This window comes from Heliangelus exortis, chromosome 1, assembly GCF_036169615.1.
Source record: "Heliangelus exortis chromosome 1, bHelExo1.hap1, whole genome shotgun sequence".
NCBI classification, from domain to species: Eukaryota; Metazoa; Chordata; class Aves; order Apodiformes; family Trochilidae; genus Heliangelus; species Heliangelus exortis.
The window spans coordinates 133,694,062-133,707,382 of record NC_092422.1 but is presented as its reverse complement, the minus strand read 5'-3'; the positions used below and the strand labels follow the sequence as shown (position 1 = coordinate 133,707,382).

The 13,321-nt window shown below is 36.6% G+C and overlaps 1 protein-coding gene across 4 annotated transcripts in view; it reads left to right on the top strand.

The window, feature by feature from the left end:
• Positions 1–13,321, top strand: part of BLTP3B (bridge-like lipid transfer protein family member 3B) — a 57,512-nt gene that overhangs the window by 826 nt on the left and 43,365 nt on the right. The window contains exon 2 of one of the 4 annotated variants that reach the window (XM_071767225.1): positions 6,688–6,834. The exons of the other annotated variants lie outside the window; for them this stretch is intronic. The gene's annotated coding sequence lies outside the window, so the exon portion shown is untranslated. The remainder of the gene's footprint in view (positions 1–6,687; positions 6,835–13,321) is intronic. 4 annotated transcript variants of the gene reach the window in all.

Here is a 13,321-nt window from a genome sequence, read left to right as displayed (position 1 = left end):
GAGCGGGGAAAAGGCTGGAGGGAAAACCCGAAACCCTGTCGTGATTTAAAGGCAGGGGCGGAGGGGAAAGGGTCCATAGGCAGTCCCCGTTCGCTTGCTGGCGACTGTGTGGAGCGGAACGTGTGTCCTTGCGGGTCCGGTCGCGGTATCTGCGCGCTTGCGGGCGCAGGTGAGCGGACAGGTGGCAAAAGAGGTGTGTTCTGGTGCACGCACAGGGATGAAGTAAGTGCGACGTTTTCTGAGTGGCTGATATCATACCTGACGTGTCCCGGGGTTAAAACAGCAACGACGACAACAAAAAAACAGCCAACCAAAAGCAAACAAACAGACAAACAAAAAAAAACCCAAACCAAGCAACACCCCCCTCGGACTGTAAAATTCTGTAGCTGTCTGTGTTGTGCACTCAAAAGATGGAAAAGCTGCAGCAGGTGCACCCTCACTGATACCATTTCAAAAAGCCACACTACATTTGTCTTGGGTTTTATACAGACAAAAACCTGCTAGGTACTTGGTCTGTGATGGATACCACTGCTTTGTTAATCTTCAGAGCTTACTTTTATAAATTAAAAAATGGAACCTGAAATTTTCATCCCATATTTGCTTTTTTTTTTGTCAAAATGTTTTATTCAAATTTTGTGGTTTGTGTTGTTTTTTTGTTTGTTTTGTTTGTTTGTTTTCTGAAATGTGTTTATTTTCATCAGTGCTAACAAACAGGGAAAATGAAGTACGATGACAGGTTGTCATTTGACAACTCTCTTGATGGTGCTCAAGGATAACAAAATTCTCATTCTAAATCCTTTGCTGTCTCTCCACTGAAGACAATGTAGGAAGGATTAGTAATTTTCTCCTCCACCCTATTCGTGTGGTTTGTAGCTGGGAATGCTGGTAAAGAAATCTTGTCTTCACATGAAAATAACTGAGCACTCTGGGAATGGAAATGCAATATGATAATGTCATCAGCCTTGAGTTTTCTAACAAGCAATGTGCATGGGTTCACTGGACTTGACTGATACAGCTCACTTCCTATAGTGCTGTTTAGTAAGCTGTATGGAAAGAGCAGTGAACTGTAGTCTTTGTGCTACAGGTTAAAGTCTAAAATGTGTCCAGACACTGGGCGTGAGTAACATGAGCCGGGTCATATAAACTTAGATTAGAATTACATGCTCTTTAGTGCTGATAAATCTATGTGTGTTGTGATAATACATATTCAACAAGACTATGTCGGTTGATTGTGACAGCTTCCGTCACTTTAAACAACTTACTGGACATATCTAACAATCTGAGGTTTGCAACCTAAGGCTGAGTATTGTGATCCACACTATGTTGACATCAAAAGAGTACGTTTGCTTCCTAAAATATGGATAGTATTATTGTTAAGTCCCTTTTCTCCCAGCAGAACTGGTGCTTCACCAGTTGCAGAAGCTGATTACACAAGGAAACAGAATTTGGGTGACACAAGCACCTGTAAATCTGGTGGCTTTCTAAATTTCAGGAACTTGTTTTTTCAACAAAAATTATACTGCTATTCTTTATTTCAGGATTTTCTTTCTGTGTTTTCTAGGAACATGATTAAGGTAGGCTTTACACACTGTTCCATCTGGAGCCAAATACATGAGAAATTTCCTGTAATACAATGGGTGTCAAAGGACACTTTCTCTTCTTACTCTAATATTATGTTGGTTTCTGTTCTGCAGTTTTCATAGTTCCTTGAAACAGATGCCTGTTTGCCATCTTTGACAAAGCAGTTATTAGTGGCAGGATTAAAATTCCATATATAAAACAGGAAGAGTGGGAAGAATTACAGTTACCTTGGTTTACTTTCATTTTTGATGATTGTATCTCTTTTTAAAAAAGAAAACAAACAGATTGTATCTCTTTAAAAAACAACAAACAGATCGAGTAGATATTTCAAATAACAGAGAAGTGCTTTCCTTTTTTTTTTTCCATAAATCACAGACTCCTGTTGGTTAAGACTGCAAAGGTTCTCTGTTGGTCATCCTGTCCAGCTCCCCCAAATCATAATGGATTTAGCACTATTTACATGAAGGTTGCTGCAATATCTGTTATTCAGGTGTTAGCATTTTTCAGTGCTGTCACTGTCTAGATACCATATATGCAAATTTAAAAGTTGTGTGATTCAGCAGGGTAGTTTGCATTTAGCAGTTTATAGTGCTTTTAGATGAACTGGTATGGACACTAGTGTTGTGAAGAAACCTTATCATTCTACATTTGCCAGCTACGGAAAGTTTTTATATAGGTATGAGTTTTTAAGGTCTGACAAGAAGAGAAAGACCCAAACTGAATGCACTTTGGATCAGTTTTGCTATCTAAATGATTTTTTATTTTTGTAAAAGGGTTTTTTTCTTACTGTTGTGCTACAGCTTCAGAACAGTCAGTGAGCTACTGACTCAGCTTATAACAAACCTTATTTTAGGATCTAGTCATGAGTTTTTAATTTTCCCAATGTCTTTTAAAAACTTAAATACAAACTGTGCCCTCTGTCTTCAATATGTGCCCATCTTCTCAAAGAAGATTTGGAAGAAGATGAGGAGGAACAAAATACTTTGTTGCTATTCTTCAGATTATGTGGTGCTTGGTGTAAGATATGAAACTAAATGCTGTCTGTTAAACTGAAGACGTGAGTTTGTCATTTGGAGGCTTGAGTTTTTTGTCAGCTCCACATTGTGTGTGAGGTATGCTTTTTGTGAATGTGGATGGCAGTGTGTTGTCATATCATGACAAACATGCCCTAAAATGAAACGGGTATCTGGGTGATGGCTTTATCCTTTACAAAGTATGAATTGAGGCCCTGTGACCAGGAGCATTCTGTATAGTGTTTGGATGACTTACTCGTAATGTCAAGGTCTTCCTCAGTGAACTGAAACTTGTGTTGAATCTTCCTATGTGCTCTCACATGTTTTCACCTGTGAGAGATTCCTTGTTGAATAGCACCTTTTGTGGCAAGATTTTCTGTACACTGCTCTTCTCTGATACATACACATGCCCTTCAGTGTTACTTCTTTTTCCTCATTTAGACTTTGTAGACAAGTGTATAAAATAGTGGTGGTAAATGGTCTAACAGAGTATTTTGTGCAAGCATCTGCAATATATCTGCCTTTTTCTGAAAACCAGTTTTGTTTATCAAAACACATCTAAGCAGCATGAAGGAAAACTTGCAAACTGCCTCTTCCTCTTCCAGCTTCACTGGATATGGCATTCTTCATCTCAGTTAGATATTAACTCTTAGGGTTACCAATGATAACACATACTTCAGCTTAAATCACATTCTTTGTTTTACTCTTATTTGCTGTTTTCACAAAGAAAACAGTAAGAGGTTTAAAAGTGGTATGGCAGAAATCCAAATTGTTTTGTGTTATTAGTTTATGTTCTTCATGAACTTAGACTTTCTTTGCTTTTGACCACCTGAAGCAGTAGATGTAAAAATGCTAAGATCTCAGTAGAAGAAAACTGCAGATTTAGCTTTTTTTTTCACCTCATAGTTGGTCTAAAACACAGGAAGATTAGGTTTTCAAGGACTAGCATACTCATAGTATGAATGTCAGGAATCAGCTGATCCTGCTATAAACAGTGCTATACTACATAATTTGAGATGACTTCACTGATATGTACCTTACCTAAGTATTTGACCTGCCTATCACCTTGCTTGTATACCAGTAACATATGCCTGTTTGGTGAGGGATGTTGTCCTCTCAAGAGATCTGAGGTGACTCCTCTAGTATCTACCAATGTAACACTTTTATTTAGTCAGAATGGGATGGTTTCTTCCAAACCAAAATTACACGGATGAATTTTGAAACTTCTGCTACTAGCCAAAAAAGTAGAATTTTTAGTTATTTTCGCTTTTGCATATCCCACTTTTATGGCACTTTAGTTTTGTGATAGTTAACCATTTCTGTTAGCCAGCCAAAGCACACATAGTGTATATTTTTCCTCGAATAAGCATGAAACAGCTTGTCTCTTTGCCAGTACTGAAGATTTTACAGAATGTATTCTACCTGACTGACTTTATTGGCTTGTTTAGTATTTGTGAAGATTGCAAAACACAACATAGACATAACAATTTACATTGTTCTGAATGAACCTCTATTGAATCTGGATGCTTACGAAAAGCATTATCATAATGTCTGTCATAAAACAAATGCTGCATCCAGTGAAAGAATGAGTCTGAAAAAGGACAGGTAGCATGTTAGAATTGCTTGGGATGACAGAAGAGAATGAGGAGAGAGAAAAATTTTAAGTTTCATTATAATCCTGTATTTCTTAAATCCCCTTATATTTGAAATTCAGTGTTTTTTGTATTTAAGTGGAGACTTCATGGCAACGATTTTGTCTGTGTGAATGTGCTGGCAGTGTTCTCAAGAGCATAAACGAATCAATAAATACCTTTTTTAATAAAAATCAAGAACTTTCACTTTCTTCTATTTTTGTTAGTAGCTACATGCGTCATGTTGTATTTTAAGCTTTTGTAAAATAGCATCTCCCAAAAAAGCCAAACTGAAATTCCTGTGTTACTTTATGAAATTTTAAGGGTATTTTGGAGATAAATCAGCAATAAATGTATTTGCTGGTAGAATTCTTAATCGTTATACTCATTAAGATTAAAATCTCTTAAATCTTGTGTTGCATCTGAGGAATATCTCTTAGGCTTTCAGAAGCATTTGGGTTAATAAAACAAACTCAGAATTCGAGTTTTATTATTTTTTTATTTTGTTTTTGTTTTATTTTGCTTTACGTTATTTTTTAGAAATGTATTATATATCTGGACGCTGATTCTGCAGCTGTCTTATTTGTACAATAAAGTTCTCTTGCAACTTTGAACTCCTGTGTAGATATAATAAAAATAATGCATTTGCATAATCAACGGGAATTAATCAGTAGCATTTTACTTGTATAGGATATGATAATTGTCTTTATTCTCACAGTATTTTTGCTGGGAAATAAATTTCAGGATGAAAATAATGTTGACCATGACTTTGTGTTCAGGTAGGTGATACACTAGCATGAAGCATCCTTAAGAAAAAGAACATTTAAATGAAGCCTATGAGGAATAAAATTGTGCCTTATGATCAAATTATTATGGAGTGCGTAAGAATCAAAACAAAGCCTACAGTTATATTTTTGAATTTTGGTATTTCTCCTGCCAAAGCCTTGGTTGTTTAGGTTTTGGGTTTTTGGTTGATTTTGTTTTATATTAAAGAGGCGTAGAAGTATGTACTGCATAAATTTAATGAAGAAAGGTGATTGTTCAGTTGTACTTTGTTTTATTTTTTGCTTTGTTTGTACAAGGAAATTGAGCAGAGGTGAGAACTTCTGTTGAAATTATTATTAATGAAATTACAAATGCTTACACAAAGTTAATTTCTTTCATGTTTGTTTGCAAATTTTGAGAACTGCTAAGAAGTAATTACACAGCACATCTAGTTTTTCTCTGCTTGCAGGGAAACCCAAGTTTCTCAGTCCTGTAGCTCCTGGAGGAGTTCTTTGTACACCTCAGTGGAGGGGTTGCTAACGCTATTGCTCAGGTTGTTTCATTCTCTCCTCCTTACATAAGAAAAAAGCTTTTAGTCCTTCCCTGGCTCCCCTGTGTGGATGTGAGACCTTTGTGTGAAGCATAACCCCAGCACAGATTCTGTGGCAGCTCTGCCATGCAGCTTGAGATACCAGAATTCATATTTTTGCTGAGAGGTTATATTCTTCTGTTAGCTGATTCCCAAGGAAACAACATAGGATACAGCTCCCCAGAAATCTGGAAGTTGTGGGGTTGCTTTCAATTTTCATATTGCTTCCGTTGCTGAAGATCTGGAGATCTTTTAAAAAAACAGTAATTTGTAATGACATATCTGTAATCCACTTAGTGTTAGGGCTCTGAAACATTCGAATATCTCAGCAAGCTTCCTACTAAGGGCTCTGCTGCCCCAATTCTTGTATTTTATTGTACCCAAAAGGCTAAAAGCGTTGGAATTAACTGTATTTAGGCTGAGCTCTCTCTTAAAAGTGAAGACAGTCAACAAAAAAATTTTCTCTTTTTAAAATTACCATATGGTTTGCCAAATTAACTGTTCTGTTTTTTTAATTTTTGAGAAGGTTAATGTACCAAAATTTCATAGCCTCAAAATCAGAATGTCAAAAGTGTGCTCCAAACCCCAAAATAAATCCAGGTTGCATTGCCTTACCTCGATGGAGTCACGTTTCTCTAGTGCTACTTGTGAATGGGTGAAGTTGACACTGTGAATGGAGACAATGTGGGCTGAAAAATCTGAGGCTAAGCAAAAGAAAACTGAAAATCTGTCTCCCGTTTCAAAACAAAATAAAACCCTCTTATCTCCAGGCTATCTTCCTTCTCATGTTCCAAATATACTTACTGAGTCTATCTGAAACCACTTGACTATATTATATACACTTTTTCTGCATGATTGCATTTTTAGCCATAAGCTGTTCATTTAAACATGACTGCAGTGCTTTAATATCAGACATCAAGGCATATTCTCCTGGGAATCTAGTGTTTTACACAAGTCTGTTTCCTTTTTGGTTCTGTAATATCATGATTTGTAACAAACTGTTGTAACTGCAGTTATCTTTAGTTAAAACTCACTTACATTATTGTATCACTCCTCTTTCCCTTTCAACTTGATCCCTTGTGTGTCCCCTGTGTCCCGTTCCCTGCAGCGATCCCAGCTGGCTCTGGTGGAGATTGGTTTGCTGTGAATAACCTTACTACCAAAATGGGTACCAGAAGCTTCTCAGAAGCCGTGGCAACTGACCACTTGCTTTCATCAGGAATAGGGGCCTTTTGTCTGAATACCTTGCCCTCAGGTAACTTCCCCTCTCCCACCTTTGTAGAGTAAATGTAACAGGTGGTATGCAATTATACAAATTTGGGAGCAACTTCTATAAAATGCTAATTGGGTTTTTTCTCTCTTCTGTTTGTTTTTTGTAACTTACAAATCTGCAAAAAGTAATTGTTTGCTATTCAGCTGTAAGTTTTAAAATCCTAAACTAAATTTGCAACAGTGGCTTGCAAAGTAAACCAGCAATTCTGTTACAAACAGGATTATGTGTATTTCCTAAATGTAATCTTCTGGGTGTTTCTCAATATATTTAGGCTCTTTGACATTTTCTGTTTTCATTTATACCTACTTAATGTGTTTTTGTAACATGGTATCTCTATTGATTTTTAACCTAGTTTGCATAAGAGTAACTGCTTAAAAAAATTCAAACTGTGCTAAATGCTAATAGTTTATATCTTATTCTAAAGTTTCATTTCATTGTGAGACCTCATCATTTAGCAATAAAAGGTTACCTAGTAATGTCACATAAATGATTAGCTAGCAAAGGATAGCCTAGCAAAGGATTGCCTGGTTTCCAAAAGGCAAATGTTGTAATGCTTGTACACTACACTATTACTTGTTGATTTTTAAATTTATAAAATTCTTTTGCATGAAGTGGCTTTTTGTTGCACTAGTTACAGAATGTTTGCTTTTGATTGGAATTAATCATTACCAAGTGTAAGCAAATTCTCAAAATGTGATGTGTCGTTTTTGCTGCCTGCAATATGGAAATTGCATGTATCTTACCACATGTTTTAGTATAATAAGCATTTGATGTTACCTTTCACTAAATGTGTTGATTAAGGTCTGTCATGTATAGGATTGTCATGTTCAAAGCAAGTTTTTTGGGTTTGATGATATCAACCACTGCCGTGCTTGCGTAAATTATATCTGAAAAAACTCATAGAACAGAAAAGCTAAGGTTGGTCTGAGGGAGAATTTATCATAAATGAAACTAATTACTTGAGCCATCTTTTACTTAAAAGATTATAATCATTCATGTAGTGTAAACTCCTAATTCATGCACAAGTGCTTGGCTGTGTCTGAGCAGATCTGCTGCATGACACATAATTCACTAATAGCCATTGATGACAGCAGTTGTTTCAGTTCTGTCTGTACCCAAAGAGCAACCAGTACAGTTTTTCCAAATGGAAAGAAAATAATTTCCTGTATATATTATTACAGAATTAACTAGAAGAATCTTTGTTGCTGTCAAGTTAATAGAGTTGGTGAGGATGTCAGCATTTGGGAAAGTAGGGAATGGGTGCTAGAGTGAATGGATGACTTTGCTAAGCTGTCCTTAAGAAGCTGGCTGGAGTAGGAATCCACACTGAAGCTCTTCTGTGTCATGATGAAATGGAAGCAATTATTTGGAAAGCATCAGCAAAGCAGATGTACTATTCAGTGCTCCACCTCCTAGAGTGGGGGAGATAAGGAAGCTGTGTCATCCCACCAGATGCATTACATAAGAATGGGCTGGTTGTTGTATCAGGGTCCTAATTAGTGGTTTGCCTGGAAAGTAAGATCTCCTTAGACTATTATGGGTCAAAAAGAGTGATGAGTGGCTGAGATTCTGTACAGTAGCCTGGAAAGCCTCACCTAAATCTCCGTGGTTGTAGGTAATGTTTTTGGATTGTCTAGTGTGCTATACCTCACAGTCAGCTGAGGTCAGTAGGTGCAGGTTGGGTGTGCAGGCAGGGGAATGCCCTGTCCCACTTCAGGAGGTTGTCCTGGGAGCATTTTTGCAAGATGTTGCACAGTAAGTAGATCATGCACATCATCTCTGGCAGGCCTTGCAAAGTTCTCCATCTTGCTCTCAGCCACCAAATACACACCTGACAATTCTACAGAAGCATTCAGGCATTCATATACAGTGGCCACATTACCCAAGGGTAAAGGAGTGATACCTTTCTGCTGTACAAATTGATGTTGGAGGTTGTAAGCTGGTGCCAGTCAGATATCACAGGTAGTGAGGAGTGTACTTAAAAAGTCTGGTGACAGGTGTAGCTGCTGCATCTATTGATGGGGCCTCTTGGGATGAAACTGCATGGTATTTGGGAATCCATTCAGGGCACAACAGAGCTGATACAGATTACTTCTGGATAAAGGCTGGGGAGTAGCCTCTCAGACGACTCAAGTTACATCTACACTAGACTTGCCTACTGGATACCCATTGGCTGCTGGTAGTGGTGGTGGGATTTTATAGTGCTATGTTTTTTTATTTTTTGGGGTTTTTTTTGGCCAGAAATATTAAAGTTTATCCTCACAAGTGTTTATTTTCAGCCTCGTGTGCTGTGAATATTCTTAAATAGAGAATTTAAGTGTTTATGTGTCAGAGTGTATCTGGTTAATTCTACTAGGATTATGCCTACTATGTAGGCATAGAAGGTATTACCTCTCCCACAAGTGCTCTTTTTTTTCTTTTTTAATTCTTTTAAGCTTTTGATTTTGGTACTTTATTCTGTCCTAATGTTTTCATGAATACTAAAATGTTCTGCATTGAGTGTTTGCTCTTACTGGCTTTAAATGTGTTTCTTTTAGTTTCATGTGTGTTTTTTCTTATGCTAAAATAAACATCCCAGTAATTTTTTGTGCAGTTTGTCATTAATGTTTTTGTTCTTTCTTTCCGTTTCCAAATTAGTTTTAATATTTTCAGAGATGGATATAGTGTCCAAGATGAGGACATGCCATCATGTTTTGAGGTGATATTTAGTTCTACTTACCATTACTTTTTTTTATACATAGAAGTACTTTAGCCTTCATGTGTTCCAGGCAGTATTTCATGAGTTTTCTCTTATCTTCCAGCTTTGGTTCCTAAAAATGTATCTGTCACTTATAATCCAGTAGTTTTCATTAATTATATATTCAAACATTCAGTATCTTACATCTTCAATAAGTCAGCTGCAAAGCCAATTGCTGATGTCTTGGGTTCCTCAGGAGTTCAGCTTTCTGTGGTACTGATGAATGTGATTTTAATGTTACCGGTCAACTTTCACACATTTTAACTCAGCCTGGGAAGCTTAAAGGCATTTACTCCATGTCTTACATAACCCATAGTTAATGGTTGCTCACTGGCTGAAATAGTACTTTAATACACTGCATTAAAGTTAGAGTATTCCTGGGAGAGCCAGGATTCACTTAAAGGTTTCTGTTACCTTATAGCTCACCAACTTTTTTTAGGGCATTACTAAATATATTCAGTGGCTTTGGGTTTCTACGTTGGGTTTCTACATTTGGGTTTCTTTGGACATATTAGATGTTGCTTTTGCAGTCTTGTGACCAGTTTCTAATAACTTTAAGCCATTAATGTATGGTTAATTTTTGTAGTAGCTTTTGCAATGCTTTTTGGTTGAATTTTTTTTTTAAGTGCCATGGGAATGTATCAGCTGCTTGATGCTAGTCTTTTTTCACCTGTCTCAAGGAGTAAAATAGGCATCTTTTACAGAAGGTTGATTTTTTTTTTTTAAATTTTATTTTTTAATTTTTTTTTCCTCTGGTCAACCACATCCATTCAAAATTTTCATTATCGTTTTACTTCTTCAGTATAGTGCTGTCACTTATTGCATCTGTACAGTCTGTCTGCCATTCACCTAATGGCAGCTAAATCTTGTTTAACCATAGTCTGTCTTAACTTTTCTTGTCTCTCTTGTCATACCTGGATCAACAAGGGTATACTGTTAACAACTCTTCATAATGTCATTGTGCTTAATGTTACTGGTATTTAGAGTTATTTTCTGGTCTAGGGAATCTGCCTTTTTCTCATGTAGGACTCGCTGCCAAGTAAATAAATCTAACCATCTTGGTACTTTGGACTTAAATAATGAAGTGGGGAATAGTATAACAGTAATTGGGAACTCAGTATTTGCAGGTAAATTTTTGTTCCTGAGACACTTATATTTCTTCTGGCTACAGGAAAGAAAATACAAGAGAGGAAAATATTATGCTGGCTGCAGCATGTTATTTGCTGTATTATTTTTTTTCTCCTCTTATTTAAAGGTGGGATGGACTTATATTTTTTTTTTCCTCTTCAAATCAAATGGTTTATTGAAAATCAGCTTTGATTTGTGGTGATATGCTGTATGAGAGGAGCTTGCTTGTAACACCACACACTGGTGATCCCAATGCTTTTTTTCCGTGGCAGATTTCACAAAGAGTTGACTCTGTTCTTCTTCTGCTTAAATGCAAAGTCTTAAAATTTCTTCTCTGTTGTTTACAGTCTTGGGAAGCCAAATCTTTGTCAGAATCTCAATTGAAAAGAAAATTTTTTCTTGCTTCAGAAATACAGAGTTCCTTTGTAATAACATAGTTTATCCAGGTAAAACATTAAAAAAATATATTTCTTTCCATTCTGTTTCTGCTGTTTTATTATAGATAAAGTTGTCAGGTCTTGTTAGGCTGCGTTGCTCTTTTTCAGAGCCTATTGATTTGAACCATACACCTTTCTAAAGAGCTTTGGTTCATAACAAGGAGATAAGTGAAGCATGTGGCACATTGTGACTTAATAATCTGGCATGATTAGAGCATACACGTAGAATCACTGAAGTAATTTTATTTAAAAAGCAGGGGAGGCAGATGATGATAAATCCAGGTGGAAGAGATTTCATGTTCAATATATGTACAGAACAGCTGAGAGTCCTGTGTCCAAAAGTGATCCGGACTTACTTTATTTCTATGTTACAACCAGAGGTTGGAGTTTCTGTGGATGAACTTGACAAGGCATCTGGTACCCTCCAAACCTGTGTGAAGTGCTGCTCTAAGCTTTATGTGTGGTCTGTGACCTTCATTGTGCAAACCATAAGCTTATGTTATCAGTGTTTTCCCTGTCTGCTGTTTTTTAAGTTTGTTTGTTTGTTTCCTAGTTTCATTTTTTGGCCATCTTCTCTGCAAGCCTGACATTCTGAGATTCGGGGCTCCAAGCCTGTGTTTTCACAAATAATGCTTCAAAAAATAAGTATTTTAGCCAAGGAAAAAGCTGCATCTTCTGTGTAGATTTTTAGTTCTTTTGGAGAGACAAGAACTAAGAGAATTGTTGTGGTCCTGACAAAATACAGTGATTGTAAGTTACTACTCTGTGTATGATTCTTGCTGCTGTGGTGTTATTGTGCAGTCTTCTGTGCTCTTCACTAAAATCTCAGTAAATTGAAGCTGAACCACCTGTATAGCTACATGGTAACATTTAGGGATAGAGAGATTATGAGTGTATACATGTGTGTGACCAAGGGAGATGTGTCAGGTGTTTCGTGGTACTTATAACTTCAGATTTCCAGATTCTTGCCTTTAAAGCATCAAATGCTTTAATCTACTTTATTGAATTAATATTGAAATTCAAATTTAATTGAAATTCACTCTACCAGAACGTAATAACGTAGTAATTCAAACTATGTTTTGAGAAAGGAACAATGGTCTGTGAAATTGAATCCAGCTCTGTGGAAACATTTTTTCTAAGAATATCTTGTGGTTTTAGCAAACCAAATATGTATTGCCACAGTAACAGTGGTGGTTTACTGCCTCAGCAAAACAGTGTGACAAAGCTTTGGTGAACTCACTCATGTCCTCTATTTCCATTCCCCTTTTATATTTCAGTGCTGGGCTTTATTCACTTCTTGGACCGAGTAGTTGGTGTTAACTCTCTTTCTCTGGCCTAGAAATCAGGAGTTAATGGAATGTTATGCAGGTAAATGGCCCTCTTGTTGAGGCCTCTGCTCCCAGTTTGACCCAGTTTTTAAGGAATAACTAACTCAAGGAATGAACACCGGGGTGAAAAACAAATGGCAAACTGGGGGCCGGTTGCTTCCTTGAGCCAAGTCAGAGAGAAAAATTTGTGCACATCATGAAACTGTTAATTCTGAGTATTTATATGGAAAGTTTTATATAAAGAATCTCTAAATGGTTTTCCCAGATTGCAGATTGCTAGTAATGAAACATCATGATGTGATCAAAGATTTCTAATTATTACATGTTCAGAACAGCAAGATTCTGCCCTAGCTTCATGGGATGTACCCTTCTACCTTACATAAAGTAATAATAAATATGATGGCCTAAAAATTTCTCAAAGTTCATGCAACTAAGCATGCAAGGCTACAGTACTAAGAGTGTAGTTTTTTAGGTGTAGAGATTACTTGCCAGCCTCCAAAGCCATACTTCTTCTTGCTTAAATTCAATCTCTAAGCCTTTTATAAATTTTTCAAATTCAAAATGCTGTTCTTTTTGTCACTTGGCTCTTCTTTTATGTATGAAGATCTGAATTCTTATAAATCATAACCAACAGATATGATCTCGTTGTGCTCTGAAGGGCTAGCTGTCCAAATAGGCCAACTTCTTACTTTTTAAAATTTTTTTTTTTTTAAATTAGAGACCGCTGTATAAAACTAAAAGGTTTTCCTGTTCTATCTGGCAGTATGAAATGGTTCTAAAGGGCTGAAATATCCACAAGACAAACAGAAGTGGAACAACTGAGTTTAGAACCAGCAGGG